General features: G+C 40.3%; 1 long non-coding RNA gene across 2 annotated transcripts in view; it reads right to left on the bottom strand.

Moving 5' to 3' along the window:
• LOC111751634 (uncharacterized) overlaps nucleotides 1-26,368 on the bottom strand; it is a 136,193-nt gene that overhangs the window by 67,202 nt on the left and 42,623 nt on the right. For both annotated transcript variants that reach the window (XR_010317361.1, XR_010317362.1), the window contains exon 2: nucleotides 15,607-16,460. This is a non-coding gene — a long non-coding RNA (uncharacterized LOC111751634). The remainder of the gene's footprint in view (nucleotides 1-15,606; nucleotides 16,461-26,368) is intronic.

The raw sequence follows: 26,368 nt of genomic DNA on the forward strand, positions 1-26,368 counted from the left end.
CTCTTTTTTTCTTGATCATTCCTGACAAGGAGTTATTGATTGGATTAGTCTTTTCAAAGCACCAACTTTTTGGTTTTGTCAATCCTCTTTATTGTATCTTTGTTTTCTATTTTATTGATTTATCTTTAAGATTTCCATCTTTCTATACTTTTTTTTTCAGATTTGCAAGTCTTTTTTATGTTCTTAAGATGGATGCTTGTGTAATTGATTATCAGGCTTCTACATTTTTAATTATTTGCACTTATGGCTATCTCTTTCTCTCTGTGTGCAGATTTGGTTGCATTTAATTTTTTAAATTATAATTCAGCTCAAAATATTTTCTAATGTCCAATGTGACTTCTCCTTTTATCTATGAGTTATTTGAAATGTGTTTCTTAATTTAAAAATATTTGTATTTTCTTTTTATTATTGATTTGTAACTTATTTCCAGTGCAATAATATTAAATACTCTGAAGGATTAAATCTTTGGTTGTTAATTCTGGTTTTTTGGCTTAACATTATGGTCAATATTAGTAAACAGTCTCTCTGATCTTCAAAAGACTATTTTGTAGTTACTGGTTGCAGTGTTTTATATGTATAAATATGTATAATAGATTCTGTTTGACAATCATGTTGTTCATATATTCTTTATCCTTAATAATATTTTTGTCTGCTTACACTATCATTTACTGAGATAATTGTGTTAAAAACTCCCAACATGATTGTAGATTGGTATGTTCATACTTTTAGTTCTATTTATGCTTAATATATTTTGAAGTTATACCATTAAGGGATCATTAAGAGCACACAAACTTAAAATTTTTAGGTCTTCCTGGTAAACTAACTCTTTCATTATTATGAAATATTACCCTTGAGCTTTAAAAAAATACTTAGCACCTTAAAATCTGTTGTCTGATATTAGCATTATTATACTAGTGTCTTAGTTATCTAGTGCTGCTATAACAGAAATACCACAAGCAGATGGCTTTAACAAAGAGAAATTTATTTCCTCACAATAAAATAGGCTAAAGTCCAAATTCAGGGCATCAGCTCCAGGGGAAGGTTTTCTCTCTCTGTCGGCCTTCTCATCAATCTTCTCCTGGACTAGGACCTTCCCTGCATAGGGACTTCAGGTCCAAAGGACAGGCTGTGCTCCCAGCACTGCTTTCTTGGTGGTCCAAAGATGGGCTCTCCTTCCAGCACTACTTTCTTGATGGTATGAGGTCCCCCATCTCTTGGCTGGCTTCTCTTTTTTCATATCTCAAGAGATTGCCTCAGGACACAATCCAGTCTTGTAGATTGAGCCCTGCCTCACTAACACAATTGCCACCCATGCTCCCTCATTAACATCATAAACCCAAAAAACCAAACCCACTGCCATCGAGTTGATTCCAACTCATGGAAACCCTGGTGAAGTAGTGGTTAAGTGCTATGGCTGCAAACCAAAAGGTCAGCAGTTGGAATCCACCAGGCGCTCCTTGGAAACTCTATGGGACAGTTCTACCCTGTCCTATAGGGTCGCTATGAGTCATTAACATCATGGAGGCAGGATTTACAGCATATAGGAAAATCACACAATACCGGGAATCATGGCCCAGCCAAATTGATACATTTTGGGAGGGACATAACTCAATCCATGACAACCAGCTTCTTTTTTTAATAGTTTGAATAGAATATTTTTTCCATAATTTTACTTACTGAATGTTTAAATTTAATGTATCTCTTATAAGCAGCATGCAATTGTGTTTTCCACCACCTGTCTGTCATTTTGTTGTACTGTAGCAGCTTGTGCTCTCCTATGATGTTGCAAGCTATGCCACTAGTATTTCATATACCAGCAGGGTCACCCATGGTTGATAAGTTTCAGAGGAGCTTCCAGACTAAGACTAGGAAGAAATGCCTGGTGATCTACTGATAAAAATTAATGAAAACCTTATGGATCACCACAGAACATTGTCTGACTCTCTTGCTCTCGATATGTCATCAGGAAGGATTAATAGCCAGTGGAGGACATCATTTTCGGTGAAGTAGAGGGTCAACAAAGGCAAAAGAGACCCTTGTTGAGAGGATTAGCATCATAGCCACAATGGTGGACTCAAACATGATGGTGAGCATAAGGATGATGCAGAATTGGGCAACATTTCATTTTGTTGTACATAAATTCACCATGAGCTGGATTTGACTGGATGGCAGCTATCTAACTGTGTTTTGATCAAGTCTGATAATTTTGCTTTTTAATTGAAATAGTAAGTCTATTTTCATTTAAGGAAAAAACTCATTGCTTGATTTCATATTTACCGTCTTCTTGTTTTCATTTTCCTGTCTCCTATGGATTAAGTTTTTTTTTTTTTTTTTTTAATATTCCATGACTCCTCTCTGATACCTTGATAGCTTTACATTATTTTAGCATTGTTTTAAGAGATGGCCTGGCGATTTAAACATATACTCTTGGTCGAATAAAGTCCATTATAAATAAATATTTTTATCTCATCCTGATGATGGAAGAAGCTTAGACTACTTTAACACCATTTATCATAGTCTAACTTATGTACTATATTACATTTTTATTTTGCATATACTTTAGCTTTTCCAAGATATTGTTATCATTTTTGATCTATAAAGCCAATATTTGCTTGATATTTAATTGTGTATTTATCCTTTCTTTACTCTTCTTTCTTTGTTGCTTTGCCAAGTTTCCATATGGTATCGTTTTCTTTCTGCTTGAAGGACATGTTTCAGTGCATTCTTTAGTGAGTGGAGCAATTTTGGTTCCTTAATGTGACTAAGACACCATCCTTGCTTTTAAAGAGCATTTTGGCTGTACTTCTTTCAAAACAGATTTGTTCATTCTGGCAGTCCATGCTATACTCAATATTGTTCGCTTCTTATACTATCCCCTGTATATCCCTGTGGACTACATTCTGGATAATTTCAATAGAATTATCTTCCAGTTCACCAATTCTCTCTTTAGCTGCATCAAATGCATTAATTTTGTTTTTAATTTTATCTTTATTGTCATATCTGGTAATTCTAGCTTACTATTCCTAGACTCTTCTTTCCTGATATTTTATACTTCTGTTCCTTTCTCATCTTTTATAACTCCCTTTTTATTTATTTAAACATTGGACACCATTATTTTATCTTTTGTGTCTGATAATTCTGTTAAATATTTTTAAAGTCTGTTGTGTCTGCTAGCTTTGCCTCATGGTGACTTATTCACTTGTGTGTCTTTCAATTTTTGTTTTGAGCTCCTCGTTTTGTTTGTAGTTTTATCGGTGCTAATACTTCAAGTCACAGACTGAATTTGTTTTCCTTCAGGGGGTGTTCATGTATGCTTTTGAAAGAATTGCTTTTTGTTTTTGGAGCATGTATGTTATGTGAATCCAAGCCATAATCTCATGTGAGGGCTAAGTTTTCATTTAAATTTTCAGTGAAGAATTTTTTCTCATCTGTCCCTGTCGACACAGTCAAGATAATCCAGCTGCTTGGCTGTATCCTTTTGTGTGAGAGATTTTTCTTTTTCTTTCTCATTTTTATTTTTCTTATTTATCTTTCCACTGAGGTTGTACCCCTTTGGGGCCCCAACTTGGTGCTAGTGTCTCTTATTAGATTCCCTGCACTGAGTGAGCAGACCCTAGTATTTATCTCAGTCACATACTTTGTGCATACAACAAAGTGAAAGTTGAAGTGTACTAAAGGCTACCGATGTTTAGAAAGGTCATCGTCTGTATACAGAAATCACAAGGCAAATAAAGTGTGATTGTGTCTTCTTGTGGATGTTAACATACACGGATGACCTTTTCCTATACTCATGTCTCAGTTATCTAGTGCTGCTATAACAGAAATACCAAAAGTGTATGACTTTAACAAACAGAAATTTATTCCCTTACAGTTTAGGAGGCTGGAAGTACAAATTTAGAACACTGGGTCTAGTGGAATGTTTTGTTTTTCTGTCAGATCTGAAGGAATGTTATTGTCTCTTCAGCTTCTGCTTCCTGGTTCCTTGGAACTCTCCATGTGTCTTGACATCTATCTTACCCCATCTCACTCACTTGTTTAACCTCTTTTATATCTCAAAATAGATTAACTCAAGATACACCCTTTACTAATCCTGCCTCATTAACATAACAAAGACAACCCATTTCCAAGTGAAATTATAACACAGGCATAGAGGTTAGGATTCACAACACATGTTTTTTGGGGGAGCATAATTTAATCCATAACTTTCAGTAATTCATTAAAGTTTGCAAAATGGTGGTATCTTATATTCTCATTCTTTCCTCATTACTTACCTGTAATATTTCTCTAAAGAGAAAACTCTCCATCAACTCTATTGGTTACCCTGAATACAGTTGTCAGATTTAGAAAAACAAAAATAAAACAGGATGCCTAGTTAAGTTTAAATTTCAGAAAAATAGTATTTTTTAATGTAAGTACAATGTTTTAACATATGTATACTAAAAAGTTACTTGTTGCTTCTCTGAAATTAGAATTTAATTTTTCGTTCTGTATTTCATATGGCACTCTTAACACTAAACTCATTTCATATAGAAAAAAAAAAAAAAAACAGAATAAATTCTTGATTGTCTCATTTCGTTTACCAGTTATCAGAATGAACTGATTCACTGGCAATGACTTGGAAGTCACAATATATCTTTTTAAAAATTATTAGAAATAGAACACACACAAACATGCATATACATTCCTTCATTAAAAACAATAAATTCTAAAAATTTGGAATAATAGAAGTCACATTTTCTAAATGTTACAGTAAAGCTAGAAATTAATAACAAAATTGGGAACAAAAACTCCAAGCAGTTGAATACAGGCGCTTTCTTAACGAGTAAATAAAATCTTCTGTTAAAGAATGTTTGGAAATCACAATAATAAACATGTTACTCAGAAAAATCTAGGAATTATGGCCAAAGTTGTAAATCAGAAGATAAGTCATAGTTTAATAAGCCAAAGTTTGCAAAATTTTTTTCTACCATGTACTCAAATCTGTTAAAATTAATATTTCACAATAAAATTGGTGCGAGAATGGTCTGCCTCCACATCTCCCATCCAGGCTGCCTAACTGAAGGCCTTGGGCCCAGAACATTGTCCGATAAGGAGGCTGGGAATTGAGTTGACTTCCCTCTCGCTGTTCCTTCTCCTTATCAAGAATCCTTCCCCTTGTTCTGGGTACACAATAATTTTCTCTGCCTCTTGCACATGCATGGGCACCACACGGCACCTGGCCAAACCCACTTCTATATCTGTTTTTGGTGGGGAGGGAACGAGGTCTCTTGTACTACAGCACAAGAAGGGGAGCACGCCAGATTGCAAAAGCTGGCCACAAGAGGTAGACTGAAGGGGAAACAGACTTTGTAAGGCTGAACATGGGGGCCCTCATGTGGCCTACTAGTTCACTACAGCTTATATTCTTATGTAAGCCCCTGGCAGAAAACCACTATTGTCCACCACCACTATAAAACCCCTGCCCTCCCACTGCAGGGTGCTGAGATCTGCTTTGGTCCTGCAGCTGCCCAGGGGTCGCCTTGTATGTAAGTCTCCCTAATAAACTCCTTTGCTGCCACACTGGAATTGCCTGCCTCTTTCTTCAGTCTCTCTGTGCCCTTCATTTTTGGAGGCATATTTCAGATTATTGGTCCATGCCTGGGCAAAAATGCTTTGGGCTATTAAAAGAAGCCAAAATTTAATGCCTTTTTTTTTTTCTTAATTTATTTGTTTTTGAACCTAACCTGAATAACATTCATATAAAACTCCTAAGCCAAACTGTGACATATGCAAAATAAAACAGGCAAGTCCATATTAAGCACTCATTGCGCAGTGAATGAGTAAATATGCCCCCTAATGTTGTTATTGTATGCTGTTGAGTCAATTCCAACTTACAGTGGCCCTATAGAACAGAACAGAACTTCCCTATAGGGTTTCCTAGGCTGTAATAGTGTCACTAGGATTGGTGTCACCCAGTACAGTAATTCATGGTGTCACCTAGTACAGTAATTCATGGTGTCACCGCCATGCTCATTACCACAATAAAAACCAAAAACCAAACCCAGTGTCGTTGAGTCAATTCCGACTCATAGCAACCCTATATTGTAGCTAAAACACCAGAAAATTTGACAAAGTCAGTGACTATAGAAACACCAGGACCAACTAAATCAACAGTGCGTGCTTATAGTGTGTGCAGACAAAACTATGGGATTCAAAGCATCATTGTAATTGGGTAATAAAGACAGTGCTGACTAGAGCACATTAGAAGTTTTAGCCTTGTAAGTGTATTGATACATGTAAGCTGGGCTTATGAAAAATGTTTTTTGTTGTTATAACTACAGGAATATTTTTATAAAAAATAATAAATTTCTGTTGAAACACTGTACAAAAACTTTATGGACAGTCATTTTAGTGTCACCCCCTCTGACAGTGTCACCCAGTGTTGTCCACACACACACCCCAGCACCCTTCTGGTGATGCCACTCTTGCTTGTCATCTTTACGGGAGCAGATCACCAGATCTTTTCTCCGACAGAGCCTCTACTGGTTTTCAAACATTAATCTTTTGGTTGGTAGCCAACCACTTAAATGTTGTGCCACCAGGCCTTCTTAAAATGTCCCCTGGTGCCTGGGTAAAGACCCCTGCTGGCATAATGGTTAAATGCCCAGCTGCTAACTGAAAGGTTGGCAGATCAAACCCATCAGTGGCTCTTCAGGTAAAAGGACCTGGCCAGCTGCTCCTGTAAAGATTACAGCCTAGGAAACCCCATAGGGCAGTTCTACTCAGTCCAATAGAGTCAGAATCTACTCCATGGCACACAACAACAGCCCTTGGGTGGTACAAACTGTTAACATGCTAATCAGTAACCAAAAGGTTGAAGGTTTGAGTCCACCCAGAGGCACCTCAGAAAAAGGCCTTTCAATCTACTTCCAAAAATTAGCCGCTGAAAACCCTGTGGAGCACTGTTCTATTCTGACACACACGGGGTCGCCATGAGTCAGAATCAACTGGATGGCAACTGGTTTTAATATTGGGAATTCCCACTGCGTAGGAAAAGGATGGTACTCCTCTGATAATATCTTCAGCCATTGTTAGTTGTTGTATGCTGTTGACACATAGCAACCTTACAGGACAGAGTAGAGCTGCTCCAAAGGGCTTCCTAGGCTCAAATCTTTACAGAATCAGATTGCCAGGTCTTTTCCCCCACAGAGCGGCTGGTAGGTTTGAACCGCCGATCTTTTGGTTATCAGCTGAGCACTTAACCACTATGCCACCAGGGCTTCTTTCTTCAGCCATTAGCACATTTTTATGTAGCTGGTTGCTAAAGTCTGATGAATTTGACACTTTTATAAATGCAAAGTGATTCCAAGCCAAGAGCAGAAATATCAAGATTTTGTAAAATCCTTATGCTCAAAACCCTCTAGTAATTTACCATTTCACGTGGAGTAAAAGCTAAAGTATCTACACTGTACTTTATGGGCAACATAGCCTTCTGTCCCCTGACCACCCAGGCCAGTTACCTTTCCTAACCTGCTCACTCTTGTCCATTAGCCTTCTTGCTCCTCCTGGAACATGGCAACACGCTCCTACCTTGGGACTTTTGCACTGGCTGTTCCCTCTTCTTAGAACACACTTCCTCCTGATAATCACATGTCCAACCTCCTCAAAACCAGCAAAGGGTTTGGGTTTTTTGGTTTTGAACATTCAGTTTGTATTAAGAATACGTGGGAAATAGATTATTTGCGTTATTTGAGTTAACATGCCCTACGGATCATGTACAAAGGCCAGGGTACTGATCTTCAGAGGATGGCTGCACTTTCAAAGCAACCAAAAGAGAGGGGAAAAAAGCATTTCTAATAGTTTGTTACCATGGGGTATCTCCAAAACCAGACAGTTTTGATCAATCAAAAATAAAATTTCAATAGCTCAAGGCATCATCCATACTTTTCAACACCTAGGGATGTCTAAAACTTAAAAAGCTAATTTGATGCAAAATATTTAAAAAGTCCCTATTTGAAATGATCCTTGCTAAATAAAGTAGATAGGTTTCAACACATTTCACTTAGATCTATATTTCTCACCTAGGTTTTTTTTTTTTTTTTTTTTTACGTGTTACAATTTCTAAAGGTTTTTCTTTCTATTTCCCCCTTTCAGTACCTCTGGCCAGATTAGAAAAGTGATAAACCAGGGGCTTTTACAACTCAAAAAAAAAAAAAATCAAAATGTCTTGTGCATCAGAAATTCATCCCTGGTAGGCCCATCTCTCTTATCAGGCCTAGCAGCCCTGGAAATGGAATAGTTGGAGCTGGATTAAGTACTGAACTACTAGCCTAAAGATTGGCAGTTCGACCCCACCGAGAGAATCTAGGAAGACCAGCTTGGAGATCTGCTTCCAAAATATCAGAGCCTTGAAAGCCCTTGGAGCATAATGCCACTCTGCACACATGGGGTCACCATGTATTGGAATGGACTACATCGCAAATAACAACAACAACGGGCAATGCCAGGAACCTAGCAACTGAACAGCCTGTGAGCTCTTGGTCTTGGAAGAAGGGAGAGTCCTATTCCACATGAGCTCCAAAGGCATCCATAAGACAATCTTGATGGCTTGCAGTATGTTAGAAACACAAATCAAATTCCACTCTGCTGCCCAAAACATGCCAGAGGGTTTACATTGCTCATAGAAGGAACCCAAAGTCCTGACCGTGACTTTTAAGGCTGTGCATGGACTGGCCCCGCCTACCTCACCAGGTTCCCCTTGAACCTCTCTCCCCTTGCTCATGGTGGTCTTCTCTCATTTGCTTGAACACCCTGTGTTGCCTTGCCCAGATGCCATCTCACTCACAGCTCCTAAGCCTGGATGCACTCCCCGTATTCTTCGTGTTGCTAACGCCTTCTCATGCTCCAGCCTCGAGATAAATGCCATTTCCTTGTAGAGTCCTTCCTGGTTTCTCAATACCAATGATATTTTCTCAAACTAGCCCTGTTCATTTTTCTTGTAAAAGCCCTATTCTTTAGATTCATGGCACTTACCACAATTATAAGTCATTATATTGGAGCCCTGGTGGTGCAGTGGTTAAGAGATACGGCTGCTAACCAAAAGGTCGGCAATTTGAATCCACCAGCTGCTCCTTGTAAACCCTGTGGGGCAGTTCAACCCTGTCCTTAATGTCGCTGTGGGTCAGAATTGACTCAACAGCAACGGTTTTTTTGTGTGTTTGTTTATATTTACACACATGCTGTTTTTTCTCCCAAATATTTGGTTCTCCACTACATCTCTACCATATAGCACATTGCTTAACTCATGTGCAAGCAATAAATATGATGGGGTTGTTGTGATATTTGGTGCTTGTGGAATCCTTAAATGGCACACAGATATCAGCTCTTTTTATTCCTATTAAGCAACCAAGTTCTATTTGCTTGAGTCCATTTGATTTTATTATTATTATTATTTGCAAATAGAAGAGTCGCTGGAAAAGGCGAAAGCAGAAAATTATGTCTGGGGGTACAGAATTCTCCAGTGATGTGACAATTAGGTTACTCCACCAAACTCCTGTTGAACCAAGGTCAAGGTGTCAGCAGAGACTGGAGTGATGCTGCCATAAGCCAAGGAATGCCAAGAATTGTCAGCAACCCCCAGAAGCTGGGAAAGACAAGGGAAGATTCTTTGCTAGAACCTTTGGAAGGAGCATGACCCTGCTGGCAACCTTAATCTTGGATATCTGGGCACCAGTACAGTGAGAGAATACATTTCTGTTGTTTTAAGCCACCCAGTTTGTGGTATTTGGTACAGCAGACCAAGGAAGTTAATATATCCTAATTTGTTAAATGCAAGAAATCAGTCCCAGAGAAATGAAATCTGTCCAGTGCCTTAGAGAAAAATTTTCTGGGACAGAGAGACTATGTTGATTCCAAGCTGCTAGAGATACAAAGTTGAAGAATTATTCTCTTTAAAAGTAGGTGTGTGTTTGTAAAAAATGAGAACTCCAATAGAAAATACGAACTTCCTTGGGTGGCCAAGAGGACTGAGGAAAGCTGGATTTCATATCAAAGGGAACAGAGGGAAACAGACCAATCAGAGAGCTACAGAGACCTGGGCTGCGGGTTAGACAAGATTCTGAGGATGAAACAAACTGAAAAAAATCAAACCCGTTGCCGTCGAGTAGATTCCAACTCCTAGCAACAGTATAGAACAGAGTAGAACTGCCCCCTAGCATTTCCAAGGAGCAGCTGGTGGATTAGAGCTCCCAACCTTTTGGTTAGCAGCTGTAGATCTTAAACACTGCACCACCAGGGCTTCAGAGACCCACAAAATTCAAGAATGTTCATTATGGGCAAAGAGTCCTTACAACGTCCAATACAGGTACTGAAAATATGTGCTAGCTGATTGTATGCTTATTGTTCTTAGTTGCTGTCAAGTCAGCTCCAGCTCATGGCAACCTTATGTATTAACAGAATGAAATATTACCTGTGCCATCTTCACAGTCCTTGGTGTGCTGGAGTCTATTATTAAGTCACTCACTGTGCATGTTGAGAGCCTTCCAACCTGGAGGGCTCATATTCCAGCACTATATTGGCCAAAATATTCTGTTGTGATCCATACAGTTTTCATTGGTTAATTTCTGAAAGTAGATTGCCGGGCCTTTCTTCCTAATCTGTCTTAGTCTGGAAGCTCTGCTAACACCTGCCCACCAAGGGTGACCCTGCTGGTAATTGAAATAGTGATGACATAGCTTCCAGAATCACAGCAACACACAGACCACCACAGTACGACAAGCTGACAGATGGACGAGAGTCATTTTGTGTACAGATGTCTAAATAAGATGTGTCTCTAAGGTAAAAGAGACACTCAGCATCAATACGGATCACTTTCTTAGTTATCTTTATCTTTATAGTCAGGAAAATTTCTTGCTTTAAAAACTGCCTTTTCCAAGACGTTGTTACCAATACTCAACTTCTGGAGATGCCAGAGCCATTTGCTTAAGGCATGGAGTTCCTTGTGTTTAAGTGTTCAATTCAGTGACATTAATTAAGTTCACCATGTTGTGCTACCATCATCATTACCCCTTCTAAAAGTTTTACATCAGCCCAATCAGAAACTCCACACACTTTCAGCAATAACTCCTCACTCCCCCTTGGAGGTTTACCTTTAACACAAGGAACGGTACCTGTCATGAATTGCGTTGTGTCCCCCTAAAATATATGTCAACTTGGTTAGGCCATGATTCCCAGTATTGGGTGGTTGTCCTCCATTTTGTGATTGATAGAATTTTCCTATATGTTGTAAATCCTAATCTCTGCCTGTGGTTAATGAGGCAAGATTGGATTATGTTAAAGAAGATTAGGGTGGGATGTAACACCTTTGCTCAGATCACACTCCTGATCCAAAGTAAGGGCAGTTTCCCTGGGGCCTGCCTTACACCACCTTTTATCTTACAAGAGATGAAAGGAAAGGGAAGCACACAAAGAGTTGGGGACCTCATACCACCAAGAAAGCAGTGCCTGAACCTGGGGTTTCCTGTGTGGAGAAGCTCCTAGTCCAGGGGAAGAATGATGACAAGGACCTTCCTCCAGAGCTGACACAGAGAGAAAGCCTTTCCCTGGAGGATGCCCTGAATTTGGACTTCTATCCTACTAGAATGTGGGAAAATAAATTTCTCTTTGTTAAAGCCATCCACCTGTGGTATTTCTGTTACAGCAGCACTAGATAACTAAGACAGTTCCTTTTGCCCTATGGTCTACATTCAACCTGACTAGCTTTCCTTGTTCTTGACAGCAACCTCTTACTCACACATCCCTTAAAAAGAAAAAAAGCTTACTAGGAAATGAGGAATGTCTCCCGAAATAAATGCCTCAAGGAAACTTTAAACCTAGTTCGTTTTTTAAAAAAGGTGGGGCGGGGCTTAAATGCCCAAATAGTTGGAGTCACTGGGTGGTGCAAACAGTTAACTGCACTTGGCTGCTACCTAAAAGATTGGAGGTTTGAGTCTACCCAGGGGTGCCTTGGAAGAAAGGCCTGGTGATCTACTTCCAAAAATCAGCCCTTAAAAACCCTGTGGAGCACAGTTATCCTCTGACACACATGGGGTCACCATGAATTGGAGTTGATTGCTCAGCTATCGTTTTAGGTTTATCTCACCCCCGCCCTCCCACCCCCAATGACTTAGGGCAGGATCAGATCTCGGCTTCATCATTTGGTTCAACAGTTGTCTTCTTAGGTAGCTCTTCATCTCCCACCATCAGGATGGATCCTCCAGTGATGGGTACCTGCCTCTCACTGGGCAGAGTGGGCTGCAACAGGAGGAACCATGGACCGTGGGTGAAGTTCAACTGAATCCTTTTTTTCAGGCTTCTGAAATCAAGATTGATATTAACTTGTCTCAGTTGATATCTCAACTGATAAAACACCGATGAGTCCTACAGAAGCCATATCCTGCCACACACACCAAACAGCAGATGAACTGGTATGCAGAGAAGGATGATGTAGCTGTTCCAACAAAGTCATGGACAAGAGACCCCAGAGAGAAATAGAAGGTGACCCATAGAAAGGTAAAGGTAGCCCAGAGAGAGGCAGAAATTGATGTATATGGCGAAATGGTCTGCTATGAAACAGACTCACGTCTTCCAATATATCTTTTTGGCTCAAACTAGGTTTTGTATTTCTTGTTTCTCTCAATGGAGCCCTGCCCGTGGGTGGCACAAACTATGTCTGACTACCAACCGAAAGTTTGGCAGTTCAAGCCCACCCAGCGGCCCTGCAAAAGAAAGTTCTGGTAATCTGCTCCCACAGAAATTACAGCCAGGCATACCCCATGGAGCAGTTCCAAAAACTCCGTGGAGCTCTTCTATTCTGTAACACATGGGATCAAAAGAGCTGGACTCAACAGCAACGGCTTTGGTTTTTGCCTTTACTAAGTTTTAAAATGACAGCCGTTCCATAGCAGACACTCACATGTTCTACCAAATACCTCTTCAGTGGAAAGCTTAGCACCCAGTTTGGGTAAACGCTTTCCTCCACGGCTTGGAGCCAGATTATGAGCAGCCTGAAAGCAGCTATTAAGTCCTTTTCATGGCCACGTCCAGCACAGTGTCAGGAGTGTCTGGGGGTTTAATTCAGCTGCAATAACTTTGGGTTGGGTTTAACAGGGTTACATGCCCTCCGGGCCAGAGGCAACTGCATGTCTCAAGGCACCCCCAAGTCATTTGTCTTCTAACTGAACTGAGAACTCAGAGAGGTTTTCCTATGTTGTAACAATAGGACAGGAGCTATTTCGGTAGTTTATGTTTCAACATAATTAAAAGAAGTGATTCCCTCCCTAGGACATAGTCGGAGCCAAGTAAACACCACAGCTAACTTAGCAGCAACAGGTACTCTAATAATTTTGTGCCAACATATTTCTTCTTCAAAATTTGGTTACATTCTTAATGGCGAGAGAAATGTTAGAATTGGATAAAATGAAAAAAAAGAAAAAAACCCAAAACTTAAGTGTAAAAGCAACTGTCTTAGACTGGGTTCTGTAGAGAAGCAAAACCTGTGACGCGTGTATATATAAATATAGGTAGGTGCGTGTGTGTATGTATGCATGTATACAGGAAGAGAGAGATTCATCTCAAGGAAATTGTTCATGTGGTTGTAGAGGCTGGCAGGTCCCAGATCTGTGGGTCAGGCTTCAGGCTGGAGGTTTCTCCTGTCTCACATTGCTGTGGGGCTGACAAATCCTTGAACAGTCTCAGCTCCATGGCGTCTCCTGAGCAAAGGCAAGAGATACGTGTACTGCCAGGATTCATAGTGTGTACTGCTTGGGGTACGTTATAGGCAAGATTTAGAGTGTGTGAATAGATGTGTTTTTGTGGGTTGAGGTTTCATAGCTTTCCTCAAATTATTAAATAATAATTGCTGACATTTACTATAAACTTACCACATGCCAGGTGCTGTTGTAAGAATTTTACACTTATTAATTAATTTAATCTTCACAATAATCTCACAGGTAAGTATTATTAGTATCCCCAGTTTACAGAGGAAGAAACCGATGCATCAAGATGGTAGTTAACTTGCCAAAAGCCACATGGCTTGTTAATGCTGAATCCAGGATAGAAAGCCAAGTAGTATGAGCCCTTAAGGTGTTCCTGAGGTACAACTGGAGTCCCTGGGTAGTGTAAATGGTTAATATACTTGGCTGCTACCTGAAAGCTTGGAAGTTCAAGTCCACCCAGAGGTGCTTAAGAAGAAAGGCCTGCTGATCTACTTTAGAAAGATAAACCATTGAAAACTCTACAGAGCACAGTTCTACTCTGACACAAACGGGATGGTCATGGGTCAAGGTCCACTCAACAGCAATTTGTTGGTTGGTTGATATACAATTAAGCTATGAAAAAAAAAAAAGCAGGCCTGAAATTTGGGGATGCCACAGCGGACCACTTGACACTTGAGGTTTTCTTCTTCTTCCTCTCTGTCCACATTCAGTACATACACAGGCACTCCTGTGATGAAATCTACCTTCCGTAAGATGTTGCTATCCATTATTTCTGGTATTCATTTTTAGTAAGTAGCAAGTCTGAGACAATAACTAGAGCTTTTGATTTTGTCCAGGTGTTTGGAGGGGGTTTTAATACTTGAAATTAAGTAATAATGTAAGAATAACTATTAACTTGACTATCTTCTTTAATTAGAAGCAACCTTGGTTTTTGGGTAAATTGTTCATTCAAATAAATACTACATTGCTGATAAAAGTTGTGCCTTTGAAGACAATTTGCTGATATAAGAAAATGTTCATAAAATACTATAAATAAGGAGAAAAAGTAGGCCACAAAAGTATTTTATAGTACGATCTTCATACCAAATCATTAAATTATTTTATACATATATATATAGACTTATCTTGAAGGTGAGAAATTCCAAAATTGCTTTATGTGTTCATCTGCAGGGATGTAATAAAATGTAAATTAAATTAAAATTAAAATTACATAAAAATTTCAGGATGTAAACTTGTAAATGAAAGAATGAGAAATATTTTCTTCCTTATGACACTTTCTTGTTATTTGGTAGTACCAGATGTTAAGCTCAGCAATTTATATTTATTACACTACCTGATTCTCATACAATCCTATGAACTAGGTATTAGTTCCTTCAGTTTATAAATGAGAAAGCAGACAGACATTTAAGGTTTGCTCAACATTACTTAGCTAGTGATGGAGATCTCTGTCAGTTCAACAGCTTAGATAAGGCTGGCACATTCATTTTCCTCCCACTAAGCGACCAACAACTTCCACACCCTGCCTGTCTTTCTATACCATCCACCTCAAGCTCTAGCCTTACTCTTGCCACCTGGTGCTCAGAGGACCCTGATTCCCATCCAGGCCCCAGAATGGCCACTGCCATGGTTTCCATACTCAGACTACCGTGACTTTTAACCAACTGCAGGGAACTCCTCCTCCTGCTCCTCACATTGAGGGCTTTCTCAAAGTGACTTCTCAGAAGTCTCACATCTTCCTCTAGGAACCATTCCAGATACATATTGTGGCTGTTAGGTGCCATCTAGTCAGTTCCAACTCATAGTGACCCTATGTACAACAGAACTCTGCCCGGTCCTGTGTCATCCTCACAATCATTGCTGTACTTGAGCCTACCTTTGCAGCCACTGCATTAATCCACCTCATTGAGGGTCTTCCTCTCTTTTGCTGACCCTCTACTTTACCAAGCACAATGTCCTTCTCCATGGATTGGTCCCTCCTGATAACATGTCCAAAGCAAGTGAGATGAAGTCTCACCATCCTCATTTCTAAGGAGCATACTGGCTGTATTTTTTCAAAGGCAGATTTGTTTGTTCCTCTGGCAGTCCATAGTATATTCAATATTCTTCATCAATGTCATGATTAAAAGGCATCAGTTCTTCTTCAGTATTCCTTATTCATTGTCTGAATAAGGCTTTTGCATACAAATGAGGGGACTGAAAGTACCATGGCTTGGGTCAGGCACACCTTAGTCCTCAAAGTGACATCTTTGCCTTTGAACACTCTAAAGAGGTCTTTTGCAGCAGATTTGCCCAATGCAATACATCGTTTATTTCTTGACTGCTGCTTCCAGAGATGTTGATTATGTATCCAAGTAAAATGAAATCCTTGACGACTTCAATCTTTTCTCCATTTATCATAATTGCTTATTGGTCCAGTTGTGAGGATTTTTGTTTTCTTTATGTTGAGGTATGATCCATACTGAAGGCTGTCATTTTTTATCTTCATCGGTAAGTGCTTCAAGTCCTCTTCAGATACCTACAAGGTGAAAATGCTTGGTATGGGCTCAGGAGTATAACCTGAGGGCTAAAGCTGACTTATGGTAGATTCCTGACTGCCCCTGGAGAAGTATCAGTCCCATACATAAGCCAGGTGATAGGAAACATTTAGAGATATGGATTCTTCAGGTTTCTCTTGAGATCAACAATTCCTCTTCCTCTTTGAATTTTTGTCAAATCATCACCCATTTTCTACCCCAACGAGAGAGAGAGAAAAGAAGACAACAGTTAGTTCACTAGGTTTCTTCATTAGACTTTTATTTGGGGGGAGAGGGGAAGTATTTAACATCAGACTCTGGACATCGCTTGTCAGGGCATTCAGAGGACATCCAGTCATCAGCAGAGAGCTAAATCAAGTCCTTTCACCTTTACATCAACACCCACACAGAAGTCATTGTCATTGTTAAGGTTTATGCAGGGTTACATGGTATCAAGTTAAGAACCCAAAAGACATCTGGCATGGTCACCCTCTCTTTTCTCATCACTTTTTATTTTGCTTCCACAATATTCTGCTCTAGTGAAAATCTGCAATTACACTGCTGGATATAAATCAGTTGGATACTTGAGATTTGAAAATAATAGACTTCGGACTCTGCCAAAGCAATCAGTATCTGGGTCTCAAGGTATATTTTGGAATCAATTGTCTGGGTAATTCTAACCAAAACAAAACAAAAACAACAAAGCCCAAACAGATAGAAGTTAATAGGGAATGAAAATGGGCATATTCATATACCATAGAGTCAACCAAAACAAAAATAAGATAAAATAAAGTAAAATAAAATAGACGATACCATCAATATGTCGGGTAACACAGAGGCACAAGAACTTCCGCCCCAACACGGGACAAACATCTCAGGCTTCTGGTGTGTTTCTACCCTATCTTTCTCACTGCATTTTAGTATCTACGTAGTTTCTGACCCACTTGGACTTTACCTCTCATTCTCTGTCATAAAGTTGGTCCTTCCACTGGCCAATAAAATTTAGTGTTCCCAGCTTTGGACCTTGGTGCTTCTTAGATACAGCTTTTCCACACCCTCAAGGTTTCCAGTCTGTTATTTCCAGTAACAACCCTGTCTGACCTAACTCCTTGGGATCCCAGGAATCCCCAGGGAACCACACCCCACCACCATTGTCTCTGATTCTCCTGTAAAGCACAAATCACACTACATTCCAGCCTTTATATTTCAAACTTACCCATGACATGGAATGGATAAAGGTACCAAATATATTCCAGACCTTATACACCTGGGGCCTTCAGAATGATTTACAGAGCACAGTGAGATCATGGAATTTTCAAATCTTCCATTTGGATTGTTTTCCTCAGTCAAAAGGTACTTTCATTCCACTCACTCATTGCTGTCAAGTCAATTCTGACCCATAGTGACCCTACAGGACAGAATAGAATTGCTCCATAGGGTTTTCAAGGAGCAGCTGGTGCATTCAAACTGCTGACCTTGTGGTTAGCCATCAAAAGCATAACTACTGTTCCACCAAGGCCCCTTATTATAATATCTGGACATTGTAGAAAACTCAGGCTTTGCCAGGATCTATGGATAACTTGCTGGGGTGTTTTTTGTTTCTTTCTTTTTTTTTTCCTATTGTAAGTTGTTGGACCAAGTCCCTGGGTGGTTAACATGCTTAGCTGCTACCCAAAATGTTGGCACTTCAAGCCCACCCAGAGGCACCTCAGAAGAAAGGCCCACAGGTCTACTCCTGAAAAATCAGCCGTTGAAAACTCTGGAACACAGTTCTACTCAGACACACACAGGGTCTTCATGATTTGGAGTCCACTCTTTAGCAACTGGTAACTGGTGTGGATAGCCTAAAACCACAGAACATTCAGCCACAAATCAGCCATGGCTGAGTTCACCATTTTGTCTTTAAAGTAACTGCTAAGACCACCTTTCACAGAATACATTTTGAAAATGACACCAACTATTCCATGCCATCTCTGCTACAAATCTAGCACAAGACATTTGCCAAGCAGTATTGGAAGAGGTACTCCACAGGCAGGGATCATTTTGTATGGGCAACTCTGAGAACAAAAATTTGAAAGTGCAGCATCCAATTGGGACACCCAAAATGAGGCCACAACAACTGGCTTCATATGCCATTCCCAAGACTCACGAACTTTGGCTTCACTCTCATCCAACTGGTACCAGCTCCTAGAATACAGGCCACTTAGCAGCAAATAAAGAAACAGATTGACTCTTCTGCCCCCTAAGAGGACCATCTGCACCTGAACAAACTTATAAGATTGGGTTTGCCTGCCATTTATGAAAACTTTCCCTGACTCCCACTCTCAACAAAGGCTGAAGACAAATCTAACCCAGGTTTTCAGACTTTTGGCCCACTGCCCAGTGTGACAGCTCCTTGTACCTAGTTACTAACCTCATCATTTAGCTGTCCTGACAAGACCCGATTCAGGACAGGAAAGAGAAGTTCTCACATATCTCTCCTTGCATCTGACACTAGTTCCTTTTGCACCTGGGATCTCCTTGGGGGCCTCTTAATCGAAGTCTGACTAAGCTTGACCTTGCCTTGGTTTATGAGGGTAATGAAATCAGAGCCCCAGGTGGGACGACTGCAGGTGCACTTGCTCGGCCACTTGGAGCCTTGTTGTTTCTGTAATTTGTCAAATGCTGTCTCCTGCTTGGGGCTGTACTTTAAAACCTAATGAATGCATTCTCTTATTAAGACAAATCTTATTCATACCGATCCAATTAAATTTATAAAATTAGCCTGGAAATTTTAGAGAAGTGGGCTGCAATATAGTTGGGGTGTTTTTTCTTTTTTTCCTATTGTAAGTTGTTGGACCAGGACTGATTATGATTGGAAAAGCAGAGAAGCTAGTGTAAAGAGCAGCTAGCTGGGGGTCGGAAGACCTAGGTGTTACTCCTGTTCTGTTACAGGATCTTGAGCAGGTCTCCTCTCCTGTATGAGTATGATCTCTTGACAGTAAAATAAATGTTTCAGACACCTTGTTGTAGCCGCTGTAGAGTCCACTCCTGACATGGGGACCTCATGCACAACGGGGTTGAACCATTGTGATCCACAGGTTTTCACTGGCTGATTTTTAGAAGTAGATCACTAGGCCTTTCCTCCTAGTCTGTAAGCTTCTCTGAAACTCATCATGGTAACATGTAAGCTTCCACTGACAGATAGGTGGTGGCTCCACTTGAGGTGTACTGGGCAGGAATCAAACCCAGGCCTCCTGCATGGAAGGTGAGTATTCTACCACTGAACCACCACAGCCCCCTTTAGTCACCTTAGTGCAGATGATAGTATCTTTTCATTTATTGAATTACCTCACTTCATGCCAGCAGACAGCCTCATGAAAACTCTGCAAGATTCACACAGTTATGTTGATTGTGCAAATAAAAACTTCAGACTTCAGAGAAGATAAATGGCTCACCCAAGACTAGAGAGTGAAGACAGGGATATGAGCCTAAATCCTTCTGGCTCCAAACTGCACCCATACACTCTCCAACTCTGATAACCTATACTCTTCAGAGGCTATGAATCTTAGGGGAAAAGTTTGGAAGTAGCTGAAGTTAGTATCAGGTCACACCATCCATAGCTGAGCTGCTAATTCAGAGATCGTAGGACAGTTTTATGTCATTTCACTGTCAACCACCACCATAGTCAATCTTTCCTTCTCATTCAGCTCTCAGAGGCTTCCAGTTAATACATAGAGTGTATTTTGAACTTTTCTAAAACATAGCTGCAAGGAAAACTAAATTAGAGCAAATTTTGCTATACTTTAAAGAAGAGAAAGATAAATTGTTTCTCTGGCCACATGAATAAAAGTTGGTAGTACTGTTTATGGTGTTCGCCAAGTTCTAGGTTTCGCCAGTGTTTGTGAAGCAACTCATTCAATGACATATGTGGCCATAAATAAATGGAAAAACAGCAAATGGGCAGCTTGGTTTACATTCTCATTTAAAAGAACGTTTTCCCAGTGGGTTCCCAATAGCAGATTAAAATTTCATTCACTATCTAATGAACTTACGAAAGTCTTACTAATGTAGAAACCAGTTCCTCTGTTTTCCAAAAAGATTAAAAAAATATATATATATATATTTTTTTTTCATGGTTATTTGTTCAAGGATTTAATTCAAACAATAAGTTATCATTACTTGGAGAGAAAGCAAAAGGACATATCTTAGGGTCAGGCATTTTTTTGCTTTGGTGAAACACCACCACCATGACATCAAAGTTTCCTTCTTCGCTTTTTTCTTAAAACTTTGAGAAAAAGCTTTTTCCTTAAAATATAACACACACAGAAAAGGGCACAAAATGAAAACATTCAGACCAATGATTTATAAAACCACCACCCATATCAAGAGATAAACCATTACCAGCAGCACAGACGCACTCCATATAACTAACTTCAATAAATAGCCCCTCTCTGCTCTCCAAAGATAACCAATATACAGATTTTTATAGTAACACTTACTTGTGCCTCTTTATAGTTTACCATCCAAAGCATGCTGCTGCCTGTTAAATGAAATTTGTATGAATGGGCTCATATATAATGTATTCTTTTATACCTGGCATCATTAATAAAAATTATATTCGTGGCATTTATCCACATTGTAAGATGATGTATTTTGTTCATTTTTATTACTGAGTAGTATAATATTGTGAGTTTATATTGTACACTCTTGTTGCTGAACACTGGAGTTAATTGCAGATTTGGGCTTTTACAAATAACATTGAAATACCGTATTTTTATGCAACTAATATACGCCCCCTGCATTTGTTTGCCAGCAACATCCTCCCCCTAGAAGGCACCCCTCACAAGCTCTGTCATGTCAATCCTCTTTCACATGTTGCTATAAAGAAAATTAACAGTGTGCTTACAAAAATAGCTTGAGGCAGGAAGGCACAGCTGCAAACAAACGCAGAAAGTGTGAATTATTTGCATAAAAATATGATAAACATTCTTGCACCCATGCATGCATTTTTTTCGCTTATTTCCAGGTATACGCCTAGACCACCACCTATCTGTCAGAGTGCCATATGATAGTGGCTTGTGTGTTGCAATAATGCTGGAAGCTATGCCACCAGTATTTCAAATACCAGCAGGGTCACCCATGGTGTACAGGTTTCAGCCTAGGAAGAAAGGCCTAGCGATCTACTTTTGAAAATTAGCAAACAAAAACGCTGTGGATCACAGCAGAATATTGTCCAACATAGTGCTGAAAGATCAGCTCCCTAGGCTGGAAGGCAGTCAGAATATACGGTGGCCTCAATAATGGGCTCAAGCATACCAAGGATTGTGCAGATGGCATAGGACTGGGCAAAATTTCATTCTGTTTTACATGGGGTCACCATGATTCAGAGCAAACTCAATGGTAACAAAGAACAACAACAAATGTATCTAGGAACAGAATGGCTATGTCATAGGATCTGCTTATCTTCAACTTTAACTGATACTTACAAAATGTTTTCCAGAGTAGCCGTACCAATTTGACTCCTACCATCAGTGAATGAGAGTTCTATTCGCCTCACATCCTTTCCAATACTTGGTGTTACGTGTCTTCTGTATGTTTACCATTCTGATGGCTATGTAGGAGTATCCTGTGCTTTTAAAATGCTTTTTCCTGATAACTAATGAGGTTAATAAACTTTTCACAGAATATTGAATATTCTGTTTGTTGAACCATCTCTTCAAGTCTTTTGCCTATTTCTTGGATTGAGTTGTCTTTTTGTTGTTAAAATTTTGTACAAGTTTTATATGCATTTGGATATATGGTTCCACCAAATTTTCTCCCAATCTGTCAGTTGTTTTTTACATTGTTGATATTGAATTAATATTTGTATACTAAAATAGGGGTCATGTCTCATTTAATTCCATATGGCTATCCAATTACTTCCACAACATTTATTGAAAACCCCATCCTTTCTCTACTGCTTTGAAGAGTTACCTTTATCATGAATCATTTGTTCATATGTACATGGGTCTGTTTCTTATATTTCTTTTTCATACCATTGGTTTAGTTGTCTATCCAATTCTAATTGCACCTATATGTCGTATAGGTGTTGTATTTGTCATATATTTATAATAATCCCTGATAAATTGTATAGCAAGTCCTTCTACTTGTTTTTCTTATTCAAGTGTGCCTTGACTATTCATGGCCCTTTGCTAGAACTGGCTTGTTAAGTTTCACTAAAAAACACAACAACAATAAAGTATCTTAAGGTTTTGACTGGGATTACATTGATCTAGGATCCATTGTCCAGGATCAGCTCAGGGACTACTAGAAGGTGAGCTATAATGAGAACCTGGCTACTTCCAGTTCATTGCTTTTTATTGCTCTCAGAAATGTTTTATATTTTATAATTTTCTGCATATAGTCCTGAATATCCTGTGTAACATTTATGCCAAGACATTTAATATTTTGATACATATAAACTGTATCTTGAATTTTTTTTATTTTCTATTTGTTGTTATAATATGGAAATGTAATTTTTATATTCACCTTTCACTTAGCAAGCTTGCAATGCTCAATTATTAATTTTATTAAGTTCTGTCACCCCACTCACCCCAGCAATGCCATCAGAAAGCAGCTTTACCAAAAAAAAAAAAAAAGCACCTGCAAAGGCTGCTTATGTACAACCAAATACCTCGAGGGATTTATTTTCCTGGTTTGGAGGTTTAGGGATATGGTTTCATGGGGCATCCCAGTCAATTGGCCTAAAATTGTTTTTAACATTTCTGTTCTACCTGCTCATCCATTGCATGGTGCCTGCAGTCTTAAAACCCTGTGAGAGGCCATCAAGGTACAACAATTGCTCTCTATTCACCTGGAGCAGCAGCGTAAGAAGGAGAGGCAGGAATTGAAGGAGAAACTAGAAGGCAGGTCTAATTGCCTTTATAAATACTGTCTCCTTTGCCATGAGACCAGAAAAACGGGATGGTGTCTAGCTACCATTACAGAACATTTTGATTAAAGATTCTATAGAGGAATTCTGATCAACAGGGTTTCAAATTCTCATGGAATCCAGACTTTCTGGAGTCATCGAGTCTGAATGGCTGTCTGATATTATTGCCCTGAGATAACATTTAAACCATTAACTGAAACTATCCCCTGAAGTCATCTCTAAATTAAAAAGAAAACCATTGCCATCAATTCAATTCTGACTCATAGCAACCCTATAGGAGACAGGGAAACCTTGGTGGCGTAGGGGTTAAGTGCTACTGCTGCTAACCAAAGGGTCATCAGTTCAAATCCGCCAGGCACTCCTTGAAAACTCTATGGGGCAGTTCTACTCTGTCCTATAGGGTCACCATGAGTCGGAACTGATTCAACAGCACTGGATTTGGTTTGGTTTTCTTGGTACAGGAGACAGAGTAGAACTGCCCCATAGGGTTTCCAAGGAGTGTCTGGTGGATTCAAACTGCCAACCTTTTGGTTAGCAGCTTTAGTTCTTAGCTACTACTCTGCCAGGGTTCCCAGATAATAGTTTAGCTTAATAAGTACACCATGTCTGCCGTGAACATGATGCTCTTTTAAAAAATTATCTACATGGTATTGAGTTAACAGTAACTCAAAAAGTTCGATGCGAAGCTTAGGGGGCAGTGACTTTATCGTAAGAGTGGCTAGCCTGTACGGTTGCACAACTTGAAGAAAGCAAGCAACATAACTGAACTGTACATGTAAAAATTGTTGAATTGGTATATGTTTGCTGTGTATATTTTCACCATAAAAGAAAATGTATTCCTGCGGGGCCAAGATGGCGGACTAGGTAGATGCTACCGTGGATCCCTCTTGCAACAAAGACTCGGAAAAACAAGTGAATCGATCACATACATAACAATCTACAAACCCTGAACAACAAACACAGATTTAGAGACGGAAAACGAACTAATATGTGGAAGCAGCGACTGTTTTCAGAGCCTGGAGCCAGCGTCCCAGTCAGGTAACCTTGGCGCCTGGCTTCTGGGCCCAGGGGAGCTGAACTCAAAAATCTTGTGACAGCACAAACAAGGGGCGCAGCCCTACCCCCCTGAACTGAACCCGGGAGGGGGCCCAGCCAGTCCGCGCTGGTGGCGTGGCGACGCGGCTGGTGGGAGAAGTCCCCGGGAGGCAGAGACTGCTTTTGGAGCCGGGAGTGCAGTGTCCCAGCCGGGGAACCTTGGCGCCGGGCTTTTGACTGGGCGCAGTCACCGCAAGCACGGGGCGCAGCTCTACTCCCCTGAACTAACCCCAGGAGGGGGCCCAGCCGGTCCGCGGGGGCGGCGCTGAGACGTGGCTGGCGGGAGGAGAAGTTCCCCGGGAGGCAGCGACTGATTTTGGAGTTGGGAGTGCAGCATCCCAGCAGGGGAAACTTGACGCTGGGCTTTGGACTGGCAGCGGAGGATCTGACCGCGGCTTCAGCGGCGCCAGACCCCCGGGGGCAATCTCCACACAGCCAGCACACACAGGCGACACGCCTCTCAGGAATCTCAGATAAAATAGTCATTCCAAGCAAGACAAGCAACTCTGGCTATATTCCGAGGTGCTACTCTCCTATCTCTCTGAACCCTCCCCCACCCTTCCCAGGCGGCTTCATTAACACTGGAATTTCCTGAGCCAGAGGGAGAATGGCTCTGGCTCCACGGCGGCTTTGCTTCCCCCCCTCCCTTTTCTTTTTTTTTTGGTCTTTTCCTAACCCATTCTTCCGGCCTGAGAGAAGGAATCACAAAAAACCCAGGGACAAAAAATCCATCCCTAATTGGACTAAAAACACAGAACCAGCTACAGCCAAGCATATATGATCCAAATCTCGGACTTTCATCCTTACAGGGAACAAGGTGCTGGTTATAATCCAAAGGCAGTTCTGCTAGGGAACTGACTGCATTTTTTTTTTTTAGCGGATTTTCTGGAAAAACAAGTTTCCCAGGTCTGTTATCTCTGCTTATTCCACAGAGCCCTAACTGACCCACAACAGGGAACTGAGGGCTGAAGCTCCCCCCAGACCACCTAGCCTCTTGCCTTAGGGGTCTAAGGAGGGTGACACCTACCAATCAGTAGAGGTACTTGCATTGGGGGCCTAAGGTACAGCTGCAGTGCCCTCCCACCAAGGTGCTATAGGAATAGAGACACACCCACCTCACTGACACTTGGGGGAAGCCTGTCAGCATCCTGCCCCCCCTGGAGGGTGAACCCCAGCTGCCAATAGAATCTGGTGCACACAACTATCACCACTACTCATTGAGGTGGATAGGTGTTAGGGTGCAGCACACACTTGATGACCCAAAATCAGATTCTACTCAAGAATAGTGAATAGACTCAGGCATATATACCTGGCAACAGCCCAAACCAGCTGGTAATAGGTCATAAGTAAGTCAAGGGCTACAACAAACAAGATAGCACAATCTAGTAGCCCATCCACGTATATTGAAAGAAAACAAACCAAGATAAAACTCAGTGAGCAATTATAGAATAAACCACTACTATATCTTAGTGATGGCTCGGAGACAGCAGTCGATATCAAACCACATAAAAAAGCAGACCATGACAGCTTCTACAACCCCCCAAACAAAAGAATCAAAATCTTTCCCAAATGAAGATACAATCCTGGAATTATCAGATACAGAATATAAAAAACTAATTTACAGAATGCTTAAAGACATCACAAACGAAATAAGGCAAACTGCAGAAAAAGCCAAGGAACACACTGATAAAACTGTTGAAGAACTCAAAAAGATTATTCAAGAACATAGTGGAAAAATTAATAAGTTGCAAGAATCCATAGAGGGACAGCACGTAGAAATCCAAAAGATTAACAATAAAATTACAGAATTAGACAACGCAATAGGAAGTCAGAGGAGCAGACTCAAGCAATTAGAATGCAGACTGGGAAATCTGGAGGACCAGGGAATTAACACCAACATAGCTGGAAAAAAATCAGATAAAAGAATTTAAAAAAATGAAGAAACCCTGAGAATCATGTGGGACTCTATCAAGAAGGATAACTTGCGTGTGATTGGGGTCCCAGAACAGGGAGGGGGGACAGAAAACACAGAGAAAATAGTTGAAGAACTCCTGACACAAAACTTCCCTGACATCACGAAAGACGAAAGGATATCTATCCAAGATGCTCATCAA

This window comes from Loxodonta africana, chromosome 13, assembly GCF_030014295.1.
Source record: "Loxodonta africana isolate mLoxAfr1 chromosome 13, mLoxAfr1.hap2, whole genome shotgun sequence".
Taxonomy (NCBI): domain Eukaryota; kingdom Metazoa; phylum Chordata; class Mammalia; order Proboscidea; family Elephantidae; genus Loxodonta; species Loxodonta africana.